Source organism: Pongo abelii, chromosome 11 (assembly GCF_028885655.2).
Source record: "Pongo abelii isolate AG06213 chromosome 11, NHGRI_mPonAbe1-v2.0_pri, whole genome shotgun sequence".
NCBI classification, from domain to species: domain Eukaryota; kingdom Metazoa; phylum Chordata; class Mammalia; order Primates; family Hominidae; genus Pongo; species Pongo abelii.
In genome coordinates, this window is record NC_071996.2 from 137,144,786 (window position 1) to 137,149,832 (window position 5,047).

At 38.4% G+C, this 5,047-nt stretch overlaps 1 pseudogene; it reads left to right on the plus strand.

Annotated features, from left to right (window-relative positions):
* Nucleotides 1-2,368: 2,368 nt before the first annotated feature.
* On the plus strand, nt 2,369-3,300 carry LOC100447889 (UDP-glucuronosyltransferase 1A8-like; annotated as a pseudogene).
* Nucleotides 3,301-5,047: the final 1,747 nt, after the last annotated feature.

The following is a 5,047-nucleotide window of genomic DNA, read 5'->3' on the forward strand; positions in this document are numbered from 1 at the left end:
GGAGCAAGTTGTTCAGTTTTTATGCAGTTGTGCGGTTATGAGTGATTTTCTTAATCCTGAGTTCTAATTTGATTGCACTGTGGTCTGAGAGACTGTTTTACTTCCAATTTTGTGGTCAATTTTAGAATAAGTGCGATGTGGTGCTGTTGATTCTGTTGATTTGGGGTGGAGAATTCTGTAGATGTCTATTAGGTCTGCTTGATCCAGAACTGAGTTCAGGTCCTCAATATCCTTGCTACTTTTCTGTCTCGTTGATCTATCTAATATTGACAGTGGGGTGTTAAAGTCTTCCACTATTATTGTATGGGAGTCTAAGTCTCTTTGTAGGTCTGTAAGAACTTGCTTTATGAATCTAGGTGCTCCTGTATTGGGTGCGTATATATTTAGGATGGGTAGTGCTTCTTGTTGCATTGATCTCTTTACCATTATGTAATGCCCTTCTTTGTCTTTTCTGATCTTTGTTCATTTAAAGTCTATTTTATCAGAGACTAAGATTGCAACCCCCGCTTTTTTTTTTCTTTTCATTTGCTTGCTAAATATTCCTCCATCCCTTTATTTTGAGCCTATGTGTGTCTTGCATGTGAGATGGGTCTCCTTAGTGCAGTGCACCGATGGGTCTTGACTGTTTATCCAATTTGCCAGTCTGTGTCTTTTAATTGGGGCATTTAGCCCATTTACATTTAGGGTTAATATTGTTATGTGTGAATTTGATCCTGTCATTATGATGCTAGCTGGTTATATTGCCCATTAGTTGATGCAGTTTCTTTATAGTGTCGATTGTCCTTACAATTGGCTATGTTTTTGCAGTGGCTGGTACCCATTTTTCCTTTCCATATTTAGTGCTTCCTTCAGGAGCTCTTGTTTAAGGCAGGCCTGGTGGTGACAAAATCTCTCAGCATTTGCTTGTCTGTAAAGGATTTTATTTCTCCTTCGCTTATGAAGCTTAGTTTGGCTGGATATGAAATTCTGGGTTGAAAATTATTTAAGAATGTTGAATATTGGCCCCCACTGTCTTCTGGATTGTGGGGTTTCTGCAGAGATATCTGCTTTTAGTCTGATGGGCTTCCCTTTGTGGGTAACCAGACCTTTCTCTCTGGCTGCCCTTAACATTTTTTCTTTCATTTTAACCTTGATGAATCTGACAATTCTGTGTCTTGGGGTTGCTTTTCTTGAGGAGTATCTTTGTGGTGTTCTCTGTTTTTCCTGAATTTGAATGTTGGCCTGTCTTGCTAGGCTGGAGAAGTTCTCCTAGATAATATCCTAAAGAGTGTTTTTGGTACATACATTTAAACAACCAGATCTCCTGAGAAATCACTCACTATTCGGACGACAGTGCCAAGCCATTCATGAGGGATCCACGCCCATGATCAAAGCACCTCCCACCATGCTTCACCTTCAACACTGGGGATTATATTTGACCATGATATATGGAGGGGACAAACATACAAATTATATCAAAGGCATAGCATGGCTACTGTGAAAGGAGGGTAAAAACACAAAGATGACATCACCACTGACCTCAGGGAGTGCCCAGTAGACTGAGGGAGACAAGTACATATTTTCCTGAAGGAGGGCACTGGAGTGATGGCATGTTTAGAATGTGGAAATAGAGCAGCCACAGAGAGGCAGCCCTGCAGGGTACTCGCACAAGGACTGGGCCAGCGACTCCCCACTGCAGGCGATGTATCTGAGGAAAGTCATTAAAATAGGTGATGGTCACTTTCCATCAAGTCCCTGGTATGGTCCATGGAGGCAGGGTTGTCAATGTCATTTTGGCATTTCAGAGGCCTCTCAGGGTTTGGATATGGAAGAAGACAACCAGCAATGATTATGCATTGCAGAGACGCAGGTGAGCCCCAATTTCTTGCCAGTTGGGAGGTCGGTGCTAAGGGCCTTGCTGTCTTTCCTTGGAACATAGGATGCCAATTTCTTTCTGGACAGAGAGTATTTGGTTGGCTAAAGTTAAAATCTAAATTTTGCTTTGGGATAAATTCCAAAAATATTAGCTTTATTCAAATTTACTTTCACTTTATCTTTCTGAATCTTCAAGGTCCTAAAGCATTGCTGAATAATTCTGTTTCTAAACTCATATTATAGCACTGGGCATGATCTGTCCAAGGCAGAGACCATAAGCTACTCTTATAGTACTCTTATGAGACACATACAAGTAGGTATCTCAAAAAATGTTACTCATGTATTCTTGTTCTTATGAGTAATTCATTGGCAGTGAGTGTTTTTTTTTTTTTTTTTTTATGAAAGGATAAATACACACCCTCTATTGGGGTCAGGTTTTGTGCCTGTACTTCTTCCGCCTACTGTATCATAGCAGCTTAGAATCCCAGCTGCTGGCTCGGGCTGCAGTTCTCTCATGGCTTGCGCAGGGTGGACCAGCCCCCTTCCCCTATGTGTTTCTCTGCTGCTGACCTGTGGCTTTGCCGAGGCAGGGAAGCTGCTGGTAGTGCCCATGGATGGGAGTCACTGGTTCACCATGCAGTCGGTGGTGGAGAAACTTATCCTCAGGGGGCATGAGGTGGTTGTAGTCATGCCAGAGGTGAGTTGGCAACTGGGAAAAACACTGAATTGCACAGTGAAGACTTACTCAACCTCATACACTCTGGAGGATCTGGACCGGGAATTCATGGATTTTGCCCATGCTCAATGGAAAGCACAAGTACAAAGTTTGTTTTCTCTATTTCTGAGTTCATCCAATGGTTTTTTTGACTTAGTTTTTTCGCATTGCAGGAGTTTGTTTAATGACCGAAAATTAGTAGAATACTTAAAGGAGAGTTCTTTTGATGCGGTGTTTCTTGATCCTTTTGATGCCTGTGGCTTAATTGTTGCCAAATATTTCTCCCTCCCCTCTGTGGTCTTCGCCAGGGGAATAGCTTGCCACTATCTTGAAGAGGGTGCACAGTGCCCTGCTCCTCTTTCCTATGTCCCCAGAATTCTCTTAGGGTTCTCAGATGCCATGACTTTCAAGGAGAGAGTACGGAACCACATCATGCACTTGGAGGAACATTTATTTTGCCAGTATTTCTTCAAAAATGCCCTAGAAATAGCCTCTGAAATTCTCCAAACACCTGTCACAGCATACGATCTTTACAACCACACATCAATTTGGTTGTTGCGAACTGACTTTGTTTTAGACTATCCTAAACCCGTGATGCCCAACATGATCTTCATTGGTGGTATCAACTGTCATCAGGCAAAGCCATTGCCTATGGTAAGTTATCTCTCCTTTAGCATATTAAGAATAATCTGGCCTTCGAAATTAAAAAAAGATTCCTTACTGAATTGTGATTTGACATTTTCATTTGTTGCATTTCAAATTTCTTTCCAGTTTAACAAATTATTTTGTGCCAATTCATGTACTTGTCAGTTATCAAATTTTATAAAACTGCCCTTCTTGAAGGTGTGTGTATATAATTTAAAAATTGTAGATCATATTCAGCTTACATTTTTGAGTACCATGTTTAGAAAAGTACCAAAAACCACAGTAAGAAATTGAACTTCCATTTTTTTGCTAATTCTATGTGACCCCCTAGAGCAAATGCTCTTAGCAGTTTTGCATACATTCTTTTCATTAAAAAAAGTATTTTAGGTATATATATATAATTTAAAAATTATAGATCATATTCAGCCCACATTTTTGAGTACCATGTTTAGAAAAGTACCAAAAACCACAGCAAGAAATGAAACTCCCCTTTTTCCTAAGTTTTTTGACCCCTAGAGGAAATGCTCTTAGCAGTTTTGCATATATTCTTTTCAGTATTAAAAAAAGTGTTTTATTTATATGCAATATCTAATGTAAATTCTCATACCTATTTTGTTAAAATAAAATCTTGTACTGTGCTGGACATATTCTTCTTTACCTTGCATTTTTCATTTGCCAAAGAATTATAGATGCCTTTATACACCAATACAGACAGATTTGACAAATTCTTTTAATAATTGCATAAAAGTCTTTACATTGGATGCTATGTAGTTTTTTTAACCAATTAATATTGATATATGTTTAGGCATTTTCCATTTTTTGCTTTTATGAATAAGGCTGTGGAAACATTCTTTAGTAATTTCCTGTGTGAATATATTTCTACATTCTTGCTTTTATCTTAGTAAACTAGAGTCCTACATGTAGGGTTACAGGGTTTTCTTGAATTGAGAAGACTGGCATCTTTTTGCTATTATGTCTTCCTGTTCAGGAATACGTATGTCTCACTATTTATTCAGGCCTTGTTTTATATACATAAATAAAATTTTTCACTATATAAGCATTTTATGTTTGTTATTAACATTTATTCCTTGGCATTTTATTATTTTTGAAACTTTTTTTTACAGGGCAATTTTTCCATTTCTACATTTAACTGACTATTGGTGTTTAAAGTTTTGGTTTTTGCATATGTATCTTGTATCCAGCTACATTACTAACTTTTCTTATTATTTTGCAGTATGCATTAGATGTACAATATACAATACCATCTGCAAGTAATTCCCTTCTCTGATATTTATACTGCTTCTTTTGCTGTACTGGAGCATATACTGCCAAAACATTATTGAGTAATATTGTTAGAGTAGCCAGTTTAAATAGGGACTCGGTCACTAGTGACTGAAAAATCCTTGAAAAATACCAGAATAAGATTCTTGGCAAACGCATAGTTGCTAAATCCAGATGAAACACCTGGTGTCTCATCTCATTATTTTATTAGGGATGGCGTATACATTTTTGTCTATTGTTCTGGCTTCTTATAATGTTCAGGAGACTTTGTAACAGTCATATCTGTCATTGGCAGATGGTTGGTGAAAGAGTGACTGTTCAGCCATCTCATAGGAAAGTGAAATAATGCTCTTTCTAAAAAGCAGGAAGACTACAGTTGTAGGCCTTTCAAAATTAGGCATGACTTTCAGCTCATGGCAAGATCAGGCAAAGAGATGCAAGTTGCAGGACTCTAAGAGGTTGGACTATCAAAGCACTTTTCTCCTTGTTATCCTCCATTAATTACAGTACCAAGCACCACCCATGTGTTGCCTACACCCTACACCCTTTGGC